Here is a 20,803-nt window from a genome sequence, read left to right on the forward strand (position 1 = left end):
TTATATCATATCCGAAGGGTGTCCCGGAATGATGAGGATATTCTTATATATGCATCTTGTTAATGTCGGTTACTAGGTGTTCACCATATGAATGATTTTTATCTCTATGTATGGGATGTGTATTGAAATATGAAATCTTGTGGTCTATTATTATGATTTGATATATATAGGTTAAACCTATAACTCACCAACATTTTTGTTGACGTTTTAAGCATGTTTATTCTCAGGTGATTATTAAGAGCTTCCGCTGTCGCATACTTAAATAAGGACGAGATTTGGAGTCCATGCTTGTATGATATTGTGTAAAAACTGCATTCAAGAAACTTATTTTGTTGTAACATATTTGTATTGTAAACCATTATGTAATGGTCGTGTGTAAACAGGATATTTTAGATTATCATTATTTGATAATCTACGTAAAGCTTTTTAAACCTTTATTGATGGAATAAAGGTTATGGTTTGTTTTAAAATGAATGTAGTCTTTGAAAAACGTCTCATATAGAGGTCAAAACCTCGCAACGAAATCAATTAATATGGAACGTTTTTAATCAATAAGAACGGGACATTTCAGCTCAGGCCCCGGTTCCGGATTTTCGAACGTCTTTCGTACGATTTAATATCTTTTACTTTGTGTTTTGCGTCTCGTACCCTTGTAACTTTTAAGACGTTTCTCATTAATAAATTGAAGCTCTTGGATTGTACTTTGTACTTTTTAGCGTTTTGGTCGTTTGCGTCTTCAAATCGTCGAATCTGTCTTTTGTCTTCACTTTTTATTATTTAAATGAATATCACTTGTAAATAGAACAATTGCAACCAAAAGCTTGTCTTTCTTGAAGGATAATGTTATGAAATATATGTTCGTTTTTAGCATTATCAAATATTCCCACACTTGAGCGTTGCTTGTCCTCAAGCAATATATAGAACTTGAATATAACTTTACTAGAATCACTTCTTTATTCTTCACACTTTGTACATCAGTGATTTTAATACGCTGGTATGAACAATGATAGTAACGATGTGGTTTACAGTCCCACATGACTATAAAAATTTAGATCCTTTAAGAAATTGGATCTTTATGAAAACATTTGATCTTTTCAAAATTCAATCTAGCTTTTACCCTAGATAATTTTTCTGGAATAACCCTTCAAAACTTATGGTTTTATGTCACCCACTTGCTAACCTTGTATTGGGAAAGCAACATGTCCAGTTTACTTGCTCCGTATATTACCTTTCGGTAAACTACCGTCCGGTTGTAAAGGAAAGCGTTGAACAAGCAACTGTTAAGGCAATGTCCCGTGAAATGCTTTTGATTATGGTCTATATCATGTCGGAAGCAATTACTATCCTTTGTAGGAGCAATAGTAAAGATCACCCTATAGTTTTTCGGTCTGGCACAAGGTCCTATCTTCGACCATGCTATGCGACCACCGTTCTTACGGTTGACACCCGATTTGGTTCAGGTGACCTAATGAATTCCGGTGAATTCTTAAGATTTTACGTTCAATGGTAATGAACGCATTGAAAATAGGGTTTTCAGAAAATAAATCGGTTTGTAATTTGATCAAAATATTTTCTCGTTCAAGCTCGAGTTTAGATATCATTGAATTTCATGAGTTTGAATTCTCAATCTTTAAGGTCAATCTCAAGGATTGAGTAATATCAATCTTAAAAGCTGATTTTTGATCTTTAAAGAGATTATCCTTTCTGGGAATCTCATTCATTAGTCTTATAAGTTAATTTACACGGTGCCCCCCATTGTACGAGAAAGAACCTCTCATGGTTAGGATAAGTCTGACCACTTGGCAATCCTGTTTGATGCTGAGGTCCGTGGATTTCCAGCTGATTTTCGAGAAAACTTTTCAAGGTTTTTCGTAGACTCTACAACTGGTCTGGACGACAACTTCCTGACCTAAATCAAGAAGTGCGTGTCTTTTTCTCGGAAGACTTTACTTCCTTTTAAATTTTACTAAAATAAACTGGGTAAAACTTGATTAAAATCGTCCAAAACAAAAGTATCTTCAATTATTTGTACAAAAATATGTGATATATGTTCTAAATAACTTGGTAAATTTTTTCCACACTTGACTTTTATTTTCCTTTCTTTGCTTTTTTATTCTCCTCTATTCCATTTTAAATGAATTCAAGTGTTTTGGGTTGTTTCTCAATTTATGTCCTTTCCGAGGTAACAATAATTTCGGTATTAACACCTACTTTTATCGTTCATAAATATGTATAAACATGATTTTGAATTCATTTATTTGAAAAAAATTTTAAATTTTTTTACTAGAATTGGGTAGTCAGTATATAAGACTAGGGTTGTTCTTTATTATCAGAGAGCACTAGATTCTAATACAACTACTGCGTTACTAGTATTTTTAATGGTAACCATGTGTTTAAATTAAAAATTTAAAAACTCGAAAGAATTTAACCCCGGTTACAGGGTAAATCCCATGCGATCGCATGAGGTCCCTGATTTTTTTTATTTTTTTTATAAAACCTTTTATTTAAAAAACACTTAATTAATTTTAAAATTTTGTTTTCTTTTAGAATGAGGGCGTTTCGGATCTTTGTCCTAGTTCGTCTCTCGATAAAATTTTAAAATTTGTCACTTTAAAGCGTTGTTTTAAAAGTAAAGATTTTTGGATTTTTTAATATTTTTGCATACTTTAGATCAATGAGATTAAAAATAATGATAATAAAGTTTCTCGTCCCTCCCTTGGGTAAAGCAATTTCGGTTCAACGACCTACTCTTCAACTCATGACGAATTTTAAATATTAAATTTTTAACTTAATGAAATAAAGTAAATTTTTGTTTTTAAATTCACACCAAACTTAAATTTAAAATGCATAAAATTAAAAATTCATATTAATATTATAAATATTTTTATACATTAATTTTACAAACTTTATATTAAAAATATTAATTTTTTTTAAAAAAAACTTAAATATATTGGTTTTAAAAATTTACAATAATAATTTAATACTAATTTAAAAACAAGGTAAAAATTAAAATTAAAAGTTTTTTTGGTCTTTTATCCCACTTTAATCTATCAAATATTATCAAAAATATACGCCCCTCTTTTGGGTAAAGTAATTTCGGCTCTTTTACCTAGTTTTACTCCTGACGAATTTCTAAAATATTTTGGATTGATTGATTAAAGATAATTATACCTTAAGAATAAACGGTAAATTTCGCAGTGATGTAATAAATTTTTGTATGATATCAATAATTTCAGTTTTGCATACCTAATTTTATTGAATATCAATTTAATACTTTATAGCGAATGATTCAACGTTTATTATCAAAAGGTTAAAAGCAATAAATAAAAAACAAATAAAAACTGTACATACTTACCTGTGAGGTAGAATTCTTAGTGACCTGCTTTAGCCGACTCATAGGAGAGTCGTGTGATTTGGTTTTCCATAGCTACATAAGCGTAACCTCGATTCTTCAATAACTTTTCTTCTAAACATATGAATGGCCCTTCTCTGCATAGAGTAACAAATTCGATATTTGAATATCTTTGATTGTTCGAACATTTACCTTCGTGTGACCATTTTCCGCATTTATGAAATCTTTCAAGGTGTCGTGCTCTTCTTTTTGTTGCGGATTTTGATTTTTCTTTACCAAAATGTGTCTTATGATGATTCTTCCTGAGTTCTTTCCTTACTTCGTCCATTTTGCCTCTTCTGAATGATACCAGTTCACTCGGTAAGATGTTATTATTACGTTTAGTAATCATAGCGTGTAGTAGTAGACCATGGTTCAGATCAAAGGAATTCTTCATCTCGTAAAACCTAAAAGAAATAAAAATTTAGAATGGAGGGAGAAGACTAGTTCTTTAGGGTCTGCTAGGGAAAGACCATTCGGATTCCATTCTCGAAAACTACACGAGAACAGAATATCTAACTCTAACAGAAATACATATTACCCTTAAAAGATTCGAATCTCCCCACACATAGTTAGCTGTGGCGTTGAAATTGTGATTAACTTCGTTTTCAATTTCCATTGGACCATGTATGTAATGTTTATCTCTGTGACCATTAACTTTAAATTCAATCCCATTTGAATTTATTAACTCTATTGTTCCATATGGGAAAACGCTTTTGACTATGAATGGTCCAGACCATCTTAATTTCAATTTTCCAGAAAATAGCTTGAATCGTGAATTGAAAAGAAGAACTCTGTCTCCTTCTTTAAATTCTTTTGAACTTCTGATTCTTTTATCATGCCATTTCTTCGTTCTTTCTTTATAGATTAACGAATTTTCATATGCTTCATGTCTTAATTCTTCTAATTCGTTTAGTTGACTTAATCTTAGACGTCCGGCTTCATGTAAATCAAGATTACATGTCTTCAAAGCCCAAAATGCTACACATACTTGAATGACATTTTGTGGCATTTCATCATGTTGACTTATTTTTCCGGCCCTTTGACAAGCATCACAGGATTTACAAAGAAGGTGTGCGTCTTTGAAAATTGTAGGCCAATAGAATCCAGCATCGTAAACTTTTCTTGCTGTAAGTTGAGGCCCATAATGCCCTCATGTTGGTCCTGTGTGACAATGGTTTAAGATTTGACTAGCTTCATCTCTGAATACGCATCGGCATATTATTCCATCGGGACAACTTTTAAACAAATGTGGATCTTCCCAAAAATAGTGTTTTATATCACTAAAGAATTTCTTTCGTTTTTGGTATGACAACCCTTTTTCAAGGAATCCACATACTAAGTAGTTTGCATAGTCTGCAATCCATGGAATTTCATTATAATCGATTCTCAATAGATATTTATCAGAAAAGTTATCTTGTATAGCCGATTCATTTAGAACTTCTAATTCAGGATTTTCAAGACGAGAAAGATGATCAGCGGCGAGATTTTCTGCTCCCTTTTTATCTCGGATTTCAATATCAAACTCTTGTAAGAGTAAGATCCAACGGATTAATCATGGTTTGGCATCTTATTTTGAAAATAGGTATCTAAGAGCAGAATGGTCAGTATAGACCACCGTTTTAGCTAGAACGAGATATGAACGAAATTTGTCAAAAGCAAAGACAATTGTAAGGAGTTCTTTTTTAGTAGTTGTGTAATTCGTTTGTGCTCCTTGTAACGTCTTACTAGCGTAATAGATAGGTTGAAATCGTTTTTCAATCCTTTGTCCTACAACGGCTCCCACTGCAAAATCACTTGCATCGCACATGAGTTCAAATGGTAGATTCCAATTTGGAGTTATCATGATCGGTGCATTAGTGAGTTTTTCTTTAAGAATATTAAAAGATTTGATGCATTCATTCGAAAAGATGAATGGAGCATCTTTTTCTAGGAGTTAATTCATAGGAGTGGCAATTTTAGAAAAATCTTTTATGAAACATCTGTAAAAACCGGCATGCCCTAGAAAACTCCTAACTCCTCTAACATTGGTGGGATGTGGAAGTTTAGCAATTACATCTACTTTAGCTCTATCCACTTCAATTCCTTCCTTTGAAATTTTATGAACAAGAACGATGCCTTCTTTAACCATGAAATGACATTTCTCCCAATTAAGTACTAGATTTGATTGTTCGCATCTAATAAGCATTCGTTCAAGATTAATTAGACATGTTTGAAAAGTATCACCGAAGACTGAAAAGTCATCCATGAAAGCTTCCATGCATTCTTCTATCATGTCGTGAAAAATTGCCATCATGCACCTTTGAAAGGTTGCAGGGGCATTGCAAAGTCCAAAAGGCATGCGTTTAAAAGCAAAAGTACCATAAGGGCACGTGAACGTGGTTTTCTCTTGGTCCTCGGGTGCTATTGGAATTTGAAAGTATTCGGAAAAACCGTCAAGAAAATAATAGTAACTATTCCCAGCTATCCTTTCCAACATTTGATCAATGAAAGGTAAGGGAAAGTGATCTTTTCTGGTGGCGTCATTTAATTTTCTATAATCAATACAAACACGCCATCATGTTACAGTCCTAGTAGGAATAAGCTCATTTTTTTCATTTGTGATGACAGTCATACCACCTTTCTTAGGTACGCATTGAACTGGGCTTACCCATGGACTATCAGAGATTAGATAAATTAAACCTGCATCTAGCAGTTTAATAATTTCTTTCTTAACAACATCTTGCATATTTGTATTTAGTCTTCATTGGCGTTGCACATACGTTTTATGACCTTCTTCCATAAGGATTTTATGTGTGCAATATGAAGGACTTATGCCTTTAATGTCATGAATCTTCCATGCAATAGTTGGTTTATGAGCTTTTAGCACAGAAATGAGTTGAGATTTTTCATTTTCCGTAAGGGAAGACGATATTATTACAGGTAATTCGGATTCACCATGTAAATAAGTGTATTCCAAATGGTTTGTAAGTGACTTTAACTCTAATGTCGGTGGTTCTTCTATCAATGATTTGTATCGATATCTGTCTTCCTCTTTTAGCATTTGAAATTCTTTTGTTGTTGGTTCGTATTCATTAGCCATGAGGGCAGCTAACATTTCAGCTTTATCAATTGGTTCAGTTCCTTCTCCTAAAGAATATTCTCCTGTTCCTTGTAATTCTGGAAATTCTTCTAACAATTCTGCATGTGAATCTATAGTTTGAATATAATAACATGTATCATCTGCAGATTGCGGTTGTTGCATGGCTCTATCCACAGAAAAGGTAACACTCTCGTCCTTTGTACTTAGGGTCAATTTCTTACCGAACACGTCTATTATTGCTTTAGTCGTGTTTAAGAATGGTCTTCCTAATATGAGAGGAACTCGAGAATCTTCTTTCATGTTCAGAATAACAAAATCTACTGGAAATACTAAAGTACCAACTTTAACTAGCAAGTTTTCCATTATTCCTCTAGGATATTTTACTGATCGATCAGCTAGTTGTATACTTATTCGTGTTGGTTTCAATTCTTCGAGGTCTAGTTTAGCGTATAGTGAATACGGCATTAAATTTATACTAGCACCTAAGTCTGCAAATGCTTCTATTGAACTAAGACTACCCAGAAAATATGGAATTGTGAAACTTCCTGGATCGGAAAGTTTTTCTGGTATCTTATTCAACAGCACTACAGAACAATTAGCATTCATAGTAACAGCCGAGAGTTCTTCCATTTTCTTTCTATTTGTGATTAGATCTTTCAAGAATTTGGCATATCTAGGCATTCCTGAAATCACATCAATGAAAGAAAGATTGACATTTATTTGTTTAAACATATCCAAGAATTTGGATTGCTCGGCTTCAAGTCTTTCTTTTCTCATTTTACTCGGGTAAGGAAGCGGTGGTTGGTATGGTTTAACATAAGGCTTAGCCTTAACTGTGTTATCTTCATTAACCTTTTCAACTACCGGTTCTGTTTCCTTCACTTGTTCAGATTGTGGTTCTTGTGGAGTAGGAATAGAGTCATCAGAAATTATAGTTATTCCAGGTGGTTTAAGTGTAATACCACTTCTTGTGATAATGGCTTTAGCTGTTTCATTCCGGGGGTTAGCTTTTGTATCACTAGGTAGACTTCCCGGTTTTCTTTCACCTATTAACCTTGCTAGGTTACTCACTTCTTGTTCCAGATTTTGAATAGAAGCTTGTTGATTTCTAAATGCTTGAGCATTTTGTTCATTCATTTGTTTCTGAGATGTGAAAAACTGCATTTGAGATTCAACTAGCTTCGATATCATGTCTTCTAAATTTGGCTTTTTATCATCGGTTTGTGGTGGTTTAATTGAAAAAATAGGTCTTTGCTGGTTGTAAGTATTATTAGATACTTGTTGATTGCTAGGACCTTGTTGGTTGTTATATGGAATATTTTGGTTATAATTCTGATTGTAGTTTGGTCTTGGCGGTTGATAATCATTCTGATAATTATTTCCAGGCCTTTGGTTCATGTATGAAACATTCTTTCTTTATTCCATTGTTTGTTCAATACTAAGACAATCTTTTGCCAAATGTGGTCCTTCACACTGTTCACAACTACTTCGTATTGAGTGAATATCTTTAGTCATGTTTTCCATTCGTCTCTCGAAAGCATCTATCTTTGCGGACATGGAATCAAAGTCATGGCTAGAATCGGCTATAGCTGCTTTAGATGATCTAACGATATCTTTTTCTTGGAGCCACTCATGTGAGTGGGAAGTAGTGTTATCAATAATTTTGTAAGCTTCAGTTGCGGTTTTCTTCATAATGGAACCACCAGCTGCTATATCGATGTCTTTGCGTGTAGTAATGTCGCATCCTTGGTAGAATATTTGTACTACTTGATAAGTGTCTAAACCATGTTGCGGATATCCTCTTAACAACTTTTCAAATCTTGTCCACGCCTCATATAATGTTTCATTTGGCTTTTGTGTGAACGTAACTACTTGATAGAGTACAAATCTTATTAAAGGTTCGAAGATGTTCATTTGGATCTTCCTTCGGCGCACCACTAAATTGGCATTGATTAGTTACCATGGGTAGGATTTGTCCTTTGATTTCATAATCTGGCGCATTAATGTCTGGTTGAGTAATTGCATGACCTTGGCCAGTGCGTTTAGCTCTCATTCGATCTTCCACACTTAGAGGTTCCAGATTTTCCATGATTGAATTTGTTGAATCTGAATCACTAGAGGATTCTGACTTAATGGTTTCTTCTTCGACAATCTCTGGATGAGTGATTTGTGGTTCAGGAGGAATAATTAGTGGTTCAGGATCTCTGAATTGTCCCTGAATATCATCTGGATTCTCAATTGTGAGGTCTGGTTCAAAAAATGGATTATCGAAAATTTGAATTGGGGTACTTGGTCAACTAGATGACGATTCTAAAGAAAAATCAACGGCGACAATATTTGCTAGATGTGTTGATCGAGTTACAGGTGGTGAACGTATGAAAGGTGGTGAACGTTTTGCTCGGTGCATTCACTGAATATCCTATAATTTATAAAAGATAAAAATTATATAAGCTATCAAATTAATTGACTTTTCTGATTTTGCTCACGTTTCGAATAGTCAATAGATGCAGCAGGTAGCCAGGACCCTTTAAATTAGAAGCCCACAACTCGCCACTAACAAATCCAACTATTACTACGAATCAGAAAATTTTGGATGTCTATCAATTTAACCACTTAAAATAATTTTTCGTCGAAGTTTAAAGAAGATAAAGAAAATTCTATGTCCTAAAAACTAGAGCGTCGAGAAATAAGAAAGAAAAAAAGTGCGTCGAAAAACGTCGAAAAATAAAAGGTCGAAAAATAAGTGTCGAAAAATAAAAGTCGAAAAAATAATAAAATGCAGCGTCGAAACTTAAAATTCTATAAACTAAAAATTAAAACTTACGTCTAAAGGTATTAAAACTTAAAAGGAATTCTATATCCAAAACGGCAATACCTTAAAAGGCACTAAAACCTATTAAAACTAAAGCGATAAGTGATGTCGTAAATTTCTAAAGCACCTAAATCTTAGTCTAAAGAAAAAGTACTTAAGGGATTTTACGGCAAATCCTAAAAATCTAGAAATAAAAATAACTACGACAAAAACTATATCTTAAAACTAGTTACGAACGATAAAAAAATACAAATTACGAAATAAAAAGATACAAAATATAAAAATAAAACTAATGTGATAAAAATACAATTTGTTTATAAAAATATTATTTTTATATTATATTTTATAAAAGTATTAATTTTATAATTAATAAAACTAATTTATACTAAATATTACAAATTAAATTAAAACTAATACTAATTATTATTTAAATAAAACCCTAATTCTAATTAATTAATAATAATAATTAATTAAACTGTAACCCTAATTCGTCGGCTGAGGTTTCATAACTGTCCCACCAGCTCATGCGATCGCATTAGTTTAGGGTTAAAAAGCCATGCGGTCGCATGGACTCGGATACCAGGCCTTTGTTTTTGGGCTGCTACAGTTTCGGCCCAAATACTTTTAATTTTAATTTGATTTTGAATTTATAAAAATAATATATAAGTAATATTTATTATAAATAAATTTATATTTTTAAGAACTAAAAATAATACTTTTATACCTTTATATAAATAAAATATATTTTCTTTTTACTTAAACAATTAAGAATATAAAAAAATATAATTTTTTTTATGTTTTTTTTTTAAATTTATATATTTTTTTACAAAAATGGATTAAAAACTTAATATATTTTTTATAGCGTTTCGCTCGTGTCCCCGGCAGCGACGCCAAAAAATACTTGATGTTATGCGAGGTGTATACGGAATAGTTATATTTTTACTATGAAATACTATTAAATATGATACAATTTTATACAAGTTATTTATTTATTTATAGAGTGGATATACCTAAACCTTGCTACAACACTATAGGCAGTGTACCTAATCGTACAGTAGTGTAGTTTTTAGTAAGTCCGGTTCGTTTCGCAGGGAGTTGGCCAAGTTTAACGCTATATTTATTTTTAAACTATATATATATATATATATATATATATATATATATATATATATATATATATATATATATATATATATATATATATATATATATATATATATATATATATAAGTAATATTATTATTATTATAAAAGGGGGATTTTACCGTTTATTGACTGGTTTGTCGATTTTATGTCTTAAGTCGCAATTAAAACCTAATGTAAAATATTAAATATACAAATGACATAATTTAAAGCATAAAGTAAATAACGATAATAAAAATGCGATAATTAAAAGTGCAATAAATAAAATGACAGTAAATGAAAGTGCGATGAGATATAAAATAAAGGAATTATGCTTATTTAAACTTCCGTAATCATGATGTTCGACGTGTTGATTTTAGTTTATTACCATGGGTTAATTGTCCTTTGTCCTAGATTATTCGATATGTCCATACGGTTTTATCTATAATAGTCCATCGGTCATAAATATAAAGTGCGAGGATCTTCGTCAAATTATCCTTATACATGAAGTCAAATATTCCAACTAATTGGGGATTCGAACTGTAACATGGTCTTAATACTTTGTTTAATGAATACACCAGGTTATCGACTGTGTGCAATTCAAGGTTTTAATACTTTATTATCAATTACACCAAGTGCCCTTGTATGTAATCCACCCCAGTTTTAATGAGTCCATTGACTATTAATCCATCCACGTGTTCGGTCAAATGAACGATTATTAGTACTAATAAATATCCCGCCCATCGTGTCCGATCAAGTGTATGTGGTTATTTATAGGTACGTCCAATTGTAAATCTTTATATTAAATTAACGAACTATCATTCAATTAAACAAATATAAAGCCCATTAATAGCCCATAGTCTAATTTCCACAAGTGTCGGTCTTTTGTCCAAACCCCAATTATGGTCTAAAGCCCAATAACCCCGTCTTTAATATTTAGCCCAACATCACGATTACTTCGATTTAAATAAGCATAATAATAACTTAGCTACGAGACATTAATTTAAAAAGGTTGAACATAACTTACAATGAGTATTAATAGCGTAGCGTTACACGGAAAGAGTTTCGACTTACAAACTTAAAACATTCGCCACTATAACCTTATTATTATTAAACTTAAATTAAAATTAAAATTATAAAATATAAATATAAATATATCGTAGATACATAGATAGAAAAAGGTGTGTTTTATTTCGGCCAGAACTCGTGCATTTTATAGAATGTGGCCTGCTATAGTAAACCATGCGACCGCATGGTTTTTGTTCTTCGAGGCCATGCGATCGCATGGCCGCCTTCTCCTGGTCACAAAGTGATTAAAACGTGGGCTGCTCGTATTTATTTAATATATACTATAATATATATAATTCTTATATAATTACATATATATTATATTATATTCTTGTGCATAGTTGACTTGTAATTTTAGCTCCGTTAAGTCGCGCGTTGATAGTTGGCTCAGGCCCCGGTTCCGGATTTTCGAACGTCCTTTCGTACAATTTAATATCTTGTACTTTGCGTTTTGCGTCTCGTACTCTTGTAACTTTTAAGACATTTCTCATCAATAAATTGAACCTCTTGGATTGTACTTTGTACTTTTTAGCGTTTTGGTCGTTTGCGTCTTAAAATCATCGAATCTGTCTTTTGTCTTCACCTTTTATTATTTAAATGAATATCACTTATAAATAGAACAATTGCAACCAAAAGCTTGTCTTTCTTGAAGGATAATGCTATGAAATATATGTTCATAAGTTAGGGACTAATAATTAAATAAAATGTAATTTAAATAAATGTAACTTTAATAATAATAAAAAACAATATATAAAATATATATAAATAAGTAAATGCCATATATATATATATATATATATATATATATATATATATATATATATATATATATATATATATATATATATATATATATATATATATATATATATAAAAACATAAATTACAAACAAATCGGCTAGTTGTAAAAAAATAGGAAATTAACTTGATCAAAACAACTAATCCTAGCCTAACTCTAATTAGTTGCATCCTAATCTAATTCAAGTCCTTGATCAACAAGTTTTCATGAATCCTAGTTTGATTCCAACTCTTGAAACTCATCTATAAAAAGGACTCATGTTTTCCTTTATTTGCATCACAAAATTTTAACCCACAAATCTCATTCAAAAACTACAAGTAGTCGACACCTTTTCAGCCCTTTTTTTTGGTGACACATAAACATCCCTCCCTTAGCTGCTATAGTCGACTGACTTTTGGCAGCCTTCATTCCACCTGCATCGACACATAAGCCCCACCAAAAGCAACCTTTAACAGCCTCCATTATACATTCAAAACAGCCCAAGTAATCGATAAATTGTTGTTGCATTTGTTGCTATTTCTGCGTGACCAGGAGACTCAAACACCAACCTAATTCGCCACCTTTTTGATCTTGTTTTTCTGCTGTGTTGTGTGATCCCAAAGCAGCCTTCAAATTCGTTTAATTTTGCTGTTGTTACAGCTTTCTGTTTCGACTACCAACAGCCCTAATCGATCATTGATTGCTGCGTTTTATTTGCTTGATATCCTGCTGTAATTACGCCTTCAAATAGCCCTAAGATTGGATCGATAGTTGCTGCATTTTTCTGTCTTTCTTGCTGTTCCTGTCGAGTAAAAACAGTCCCAGGAAACCTTTTATTTGATCGTGATTTGCTGCTGGGATTCTGCTCGTGTTGTGTTCCACATTCATCATCTTTATCTTAATCTCTAACCTCCTAAGGTATACTTAAAACCCTAATAATAAACCTACTTTTAATCTATTACTATAAATATATTATGTTGATTAATATTGATCTTATTTTCGGAAGATAATTATAAGTATTATGAATATGATGAAAGAGATGATAATGTTAAAAGATTATGTTGAATTATAATTATTATGATCATGATTAATGAATGAAGTATTATGAATAAGTGGTATGAATAATTAATAAGAGATGAACTAGTCAATGAGGTTAAGTATGATCATGAATTTTTGAATGGACAATGATAATGATTAAGGTTAAAAGTATGATAAAAGATGTATGATTATGATTAGGTTAATAAGTTACTAGGTTATGAACAAGGGATAGGTTATGAATATGTTGAACTAGTAATGAAAATCATGTATTGATTATGATTAGTATGATTAGGGTTAGGAGAATTGAGTAATGATTATGGTTATACATGAAGTATTGAATAAGGGTTACAATTTTAGTATGAAGGTTGTAATCAAAAACTTATGATTTTATGTTAAAGTTATTAGTTTAAGGTTATGATAATTAGGTTATGATTTTATGTGCATGAGTTTAATTAATAAGTAATAATACATGTGCATGCATGCATGCATACGTATGTATGTATGTATATATATATAAGTAGGTATATGCTTGTGTATATGCATATATATACATAGGTGTATATGTATGAGTATATATGTATGTATATGTACGTGTGTATGTATGTATGAATGTGTATTATGTAAGTTATATAAGTTAGTAAACATAATAATAAAAAGTAATAAGTGTATATATATATATATATATATATATATATATATATATATATATATATATATATATATATGTATCATCTTACACTTATGTATATGTAATACCTATACCTAATATATATACATATATATCATATAGTTATGAACATATACATGTATAATAATAAATAAAGAATATATATGTATGTATCATATAGGTGTATTTATACATGTAACATAATAGTTGATTATTAAAGTAATTAATAATACTATTATTATAACTTATACACTTAACTATATGGTAACACTTAATAACACTAAATATATTATCATATATATATATATATATATATATATATATATATATATATATATATATATATATATATATATATATATATATATATATAATTAATAAGTATCTTAATTGGTTATGATTATACACTATTAACGTGAAGGTTATAATTAAAGATAACGTACAAAGACTACAAATATCACCGCTACTTGTGGCCTAGGGTGATCCTTGGTACCATTATGGGACGCTTGTGGATCTCGAATGCCAAGTCTTAGATTCTGGTCAAGAGATTATGGGCCGCTCGGTAACAATAGATCATTCAAGTGACTTGCATATTAGCTACAAAGTTTAGGCGAGATTGTATAACATCTTTGTTAAGAATTATAACCCGAACATTCTTAAAACTAGAAGCTTACTATAAGTGGAAGCTTTCCATAAATAGTAGGTTTCCAAATATAGAAACTTTTGAGAAATAGTAACTTTTCTCGAAAACGGTCACTGTTAATATAGTATGCTATATTAATAAACAAACTTTGTGTCTATTAGACATTAAGTAATCAAAGGTTACATCTCTAGGTTGAGATCTCCGATTACATACTCCGTTCTTATGACTTGCGTGGAATTACTTACTTGCTACTAAGGTGAACTTCATAGCCTCTCTTTTTACTGTTTTAACTATTTTATAACTTTTGGGGTGAGACACACGCTTGCTTTCAAACTGTTTTACGCTTAGACACAAGTACATGAAAACTTTATTTTGATTAGTTCAAACTGTGCTAACATGCTTTGATTCATGCTAAATCCCTGCCTAGATATCGTTAGTTGCTGGATTTTGGCAAGCTTAGTTATTATGAATAGCTCTATTGAGAGTGACGTCTCTATCCAGATGACCGCTGGTCAAGTGATACATAATAATGATTCAACGACACGAACGTGATGTGTTTAGGGTAACTTATGGTTAGTTTCGATATCATATACCTCAGCACTACTAACGAACTGATTAAACTTTACAACTAAATCTTGTGGTCTAAAAACTTGTTATGATTATTAAACCTATGTTGTTCACTCAACCATTATGGTTGACACTTTAAGCACGTTTTGTCTCAGGTGTAGATTGCTAAAGATTATTTGCTATTTGGACTTTGCTGCTTTTGGAGTCCGCATTTATACATTTATCTATTGCATTAAAACATTTAAGTTACAATTGTAGTGACTTAATTCTTTCTGCTGCTTTAATACATTGGTTATCAATTAAAACGTCTCATATAGAGTCGTTCTCGTTTATACATATTTATGTTATGATATTGTGAAGTCATAATTCCCCGGCCCTATTTGGGGGTATGACATGTTATCTTATACAACTCTTGATTACAACATCTATTTATAGGCTAAAAAACTAACTTTCTTAACCTCTAAGAAATCTTAGGAGCTAAGGATCACGAATACCGATAATTACTTAACAATTAAGGATACTAAAATATCTAAGTACCCTTAATGGATAATAATGCTTAATGGCTAAGTATTCTTAATAGTCAAGAATACTTAATAGCTAAGAATACTTAATAGTTAAGTTTTCTTAGTAACTAAGTTTTCTTAATAACTAAGTTTTCTTAGTAACTAAGTTTACATAACATAAGATTAATGTCTAATAACAAGCTTAATTGAGTCATTACATAACATAAGTTGAGTCACTACATAACATAAGTTTACATAACATAAGATTAAGATTAACTAAGTTTTCTTAAGATTGTTGTTGGACATCATAAGTTGAGTCTTCAATTGATCTAGCTTCATTCCCGTAAGAGATTTTTAAGCATATCTGCCAATCGGAGGTGCAGTATTTAAGCTTAACTTCTCCATTCTTCTCGGCTTCTCGAATAGCATGATAATTGACATTGATATGTTTCGTTCTTCCATGTTGCACCGGATTCTCTACTATAACAATAGCAGACTTATTATCGCAATAGATGACTCTTGGACTTTCTTGAGTCAGATCCAAGTCGGACAATAGTTTTCTTATCCAAACAGCATGATTAACAGCAGCTGCGATTGCTATATATTCTGCCTCTTCAATAGATTGTGCGACAATGCTTTGCTTCTTTGAGTTCCAACAAAATGCACTTGAACTCCTCTTTATCTTCTTGGCCGGCTACTTCAATGCCTTGAGGTTGCTTTACATAAATCTCCTCCTCAAATTCAGCATTCAAAAATACAGATTTCACATCAAGATGATGAATTTTCAAATTGCGTTGAGCAGCTACAGCTAACAATAACTTGATCGCGTCATGACGAGCAACTGGAGCGAAAGTCTCTCCAAAATCCACATCTGCAATTTGAGAATATCCTTTCACTACTAATCTTGTTTTGTGTTTATGAACTGAACCATCAGGTTGAAACTTAGTTCTAAACACCCATTTGACACCTATTGCATTCTTACCCTTTGGCAAATCAATAAGCTTCCATGTTCCATTTTTCTTAATCATTTCAAGTTCTCCTTTCATGGCTTCATTCCATTCATCATGTTTGAAATATTCAATATAGCTTTTGGGCTCCATAACAACGTGATTACAAGACTCATAAACATCATCAATTTTTCTGGTTCTCAAAACTTCGGTGTCAGTTGTGTCTTCGACCTCAAATTTTGGATCATAATAATGAGATTCATTTTGGAGACTTAAAATAGAAGCTTCATGGCTTTTAACTTCTTTCATCTTCCAATCCCAATAGGCTCCTTCATCAGCAGCCACATCTCTACTTTTGTAATCGACATGTGATGCCATGAGCAAGTGTTCAGTTGCTTCCTGATTTTCTTCAGTGACATTTGCCAACTGAAATTCCTTTGTTTGGCCTTTATTTTTCCTTGCTCTACAATATTTCTCAATATGTCCAAACTTTGTGCAAAAATTACTGTTGACATATGTTTATGTAATAGTTTAGTGGCGCACGGTTTTAATCTTTGTTTGTAATGTATTTATTAGTAATTTCCATGGTAAGAATATAACTTTTGTAACTAGGGAGGTTGTCATATATAAACAACCTCCCCACATCTAATGTAACTAGTTATCTATTTGCACTTACATATCTCTTGTACTCTCTCTCAAGTGTTCTTGCTAACTAATACCTCTAACCCACTAATCAACTCACAAACCGGTCGATCTAGGCTTCTTTAGGGACTAACAATAGGTATCAGAGCGGGACTTGCTATCTTGCTTGTAGATCCAAGGATTGAAGCCTCTAGATTCGTGTTTTGAAGTGTTTGGTGTTCTTCGGTTTAGGTATCACGTTTTTCTCCTTATTTGGTCACTGATTTTCTTTAAATCTGTCTAAAATACTTAACATGAGCTGAAAAATCTCATGTCTTAACTTATTTTAATCTGTTTCTTAAAGTTCTATGCATGAAAACTTATTTCTAGTTCTAATCTGTCGTGTTTTTCGTTTTATGTTGAAGTATGCTTAACATGTTTATCTCATGAAAACGATATGTATGTCAAAATGGTATGAAACTCATGAAGTTTCCTGTTAATTTAGTGCTTAGTTCATGTACTTTGTTCATATTTCATGTTTGAATGTTCATGCTTTTGCTGCCATGACTGAGTTACTATGTATTTGTCACTTTATAACAAGATTTAATCGAAACCTGCATGATAATTATCACTCCATATGTGTTATGTTATTTAAAGGCCCTATAATTACTTGATTCATTGCTGTTTTGCTCTCAAATCCTGATAAAACTGCTTAAAATCGTTCAATTTGCTTAAGTTTTCTCCCAGATCAGATGCTCGAAAATCCCTTCTGGGTTTGATTCTGCTCGAAAACCTCTCAAGGTTTCATCACAACAGTGAAACCCTAAGGTTTTTGCTCAAAAACTCTGGTCATTTTCCCACCCGTCGAGTCTGTTTTGGCTCCAAATCTTGGACCCTTAGTTAATACCCACCGAATTACTATTACCCAATAGAGTTTAGAAGTGAAAAGGACATGTCCTTGACATAATCCCTTGATTTGTGTCATAAAGGACAAAGGATTTGTCCTTTTGTGCATAAGATTGTACTGTTGTGTAAGAGTTCACGTGCATAGGTTTTCTCTCACTTATAAGTCAAACTCTTTGAACTTAACAAACTGATTAAAGAGTTTTCAGTCAAAATTCCTCGAAAACAGTGAGGATAGTGAGACTTTCGCTCGAAAATAGTGTGTAACTTGATTCTTTGCTCGAAAACTATATCCTAAAATTTAAAAGATTGTCTGAAAACAGTGGTTTTGACTGTCTGAAAACCTTGGACGATAAATCTCTTGTTGCTCGAAACTCTTAGACTTTGTCTCCTAGAGCTCGAAAACTTAGCTGTCAGAAAACCTGTTTTTGCTAGAAAACCACCCTGTCTAGAAGGTTTGGTTTTGTTTGAAACCCTAGTTATCTGCTCGAAAAGCTTAAGTGCTCTAGAACTATGATAGTGCTCTAATACCTTAGCTGCTCAAATACCTTTGCTGCTCGAAAACTTGGTCTGCTCGAAAAGATAGGCTAGTGCTCTGTTATCTTGTCTGCTTGAAATCTAGGTGCTTGCTCTAATATCTGCTCTAAGACTTTCCTTCATAACTATTTTGTTGCTGCTCGAAAACACATTCTGACTTGAAATTTGGCTTTGCTCAAAAACCACCATGTTCTTAAAAGTGGTTTTACACCAAAACCGTAATTTCACTTTCCAATTTTCTTGATTCCCCACTCTCAAAACCTCTTCTCTTTTGCACCACTCAGTCTACACTCTTAGTTAAGATGGCTACTGCAAACCATGATGCTTTGGTCGTAGGCTCGGATACTCGTCCTCCCATGCGGTTCGAGGGATTGTTTGACGAATGAAAAGGAAGATTTGATAACTTCATCGATGGAAAGAGAGAACAAACCAAATACCTCTGGGAATCATTTCTCAATGGACCTAAGATCTCACTTCATCCTAACACCGGCGCGGTTCTAAAACCCTATGAACTCCAGGGTGAAGAAGCCAAGAGAGCTCAAGCCGATATTGTTTCCAGGTCCATTATCATGCAAGCTCTTCCTCATGACATGTACAAATCCGCCAGCTCTTTGAAATCCAGAAAAGAACTTCTAGATGAAATCACCCATCAACAGGAAGGATACAACCAATCCGATCAGACAAAACTTGACATAGCTCTCTCAATGTATGAGGACTACTTTCAGAAACCTGACGAACCTCTAAAGGACTGCTACAGATGTTTCTGTGAAGTCATTAATGAGCTAAAAAAGGTTGGAGTGAAAAAGGAAAATCAAGAGCTGAACATGAAATTTCTGAAGAAACTAAATGCCACCTGGACACCATACGGAAACAACTTCCGTGCCTCCAAAAATACCAAGAAGTACACCATCCATGAAGTTGTAGGGAAACTAATGAATCATCAACCTGATGTTCTAGCCGCCCAAAATCCTAAATCCAACCTCGCTGAAACTAGTGATCCATTGGCTCTGTTTGTTAACAAAAGCTCCACCAAAACCCCTTCCAACCGCTCCAACTCACTCAAAGCAAAACAAACCATTTCCTCTGATGAGGACACATACTCTGATGTTGATGAAGAACATCGAGATCTCGTAAAGGCTGCCGTAATGTTTAGCAAGCAACTGAATCTCAGGAGATCATCTGGAGGTTTTAGCAAAAACAACAACAATCGAACCTCGTCCAGCTCTTCATACTACAAAAAAACCGAAACATCAACCACTCAATACCGGGCTGTTGACAACAAGGACCCCGATAATGTTTGCTTCAACTGTGGTGAAATAGGTCACTTTGCACGAGAATGCAAACTACCCAAACGAAAGGATGACGAGTACTACAAGAAAAAGATGTTGCTCGCCCAAGATGCCGAAAAGGGGAAGGTCCTCAAAGCCTCAGATGATGTTTGGCTAAACTGGTCAGACAGTGAACAGGAGCCCGAATGAGCTAATGTAGTGAAACTCACCAACATGAATCGTGCTCCTAACAATGTTTCTTCCGATGATGAGGAAGATGCACAACTTTACACCGACATAATACATGAATATTGTAACTCTGTAAATAACAACTCTGAATGTGTTGCTGATGTACTGTATGCACCCTCTAAGAAACCTAATGACCCACCTGTCCAACCTAATGTGTCCACTAGAGATGAACCAGCATATAATAAACATGATAAAATGCTCCCTGAATTGCCTGATATGTATGTTGACAACTTTGCTAAAATGAGTAAGGACCTTAGATCTCTGGCTAGTCAAGTGAGTGGACTACAAAATGAGAACCATAGGTTAAAAGCCAAATTGAAAATCAAAGTGTCAAACAATGCATACCTAACCCTTCAGAAGGATCTAGCTGAAAAAGTAACACAATTAAAGGAGCTAGATTCTAGTGTGAGACCATTACAGATAGAAAGGACAGACTTTAGGTTAAGAAATGAAGTTCTTAGTGAAAAAGTAGACAATGTTGAGAAAGAAATTTAGAAACTCACTGCCTCTAAGAAAACTCTTCTAGATTCCTGAGAAGAAAAGATAAGAGAACCCCTTTTCGACCTTGCTAAGAAAACCTCTGAATGTTCTAAACTTGTTGCACATA

The sequence above is a fragment of the Rutidosis leptorrhynchoides genome, chromosome 4, assembly GCF_046630445.1.
Source record: "Rutidosis leptorrhynchoides isolate AG116_Rl617_1_P2 chromosome 4, CSIRO_AGI_Rlap_v1, whole genome shotgun sequence".
Lineage (NCBI taxonomy): Eukaryota > Viridiplantae > Streptophyta > Magnoliopsida > Asterales > Asteraceae > Rutidosis > Rutidosis leptorrhynchoides.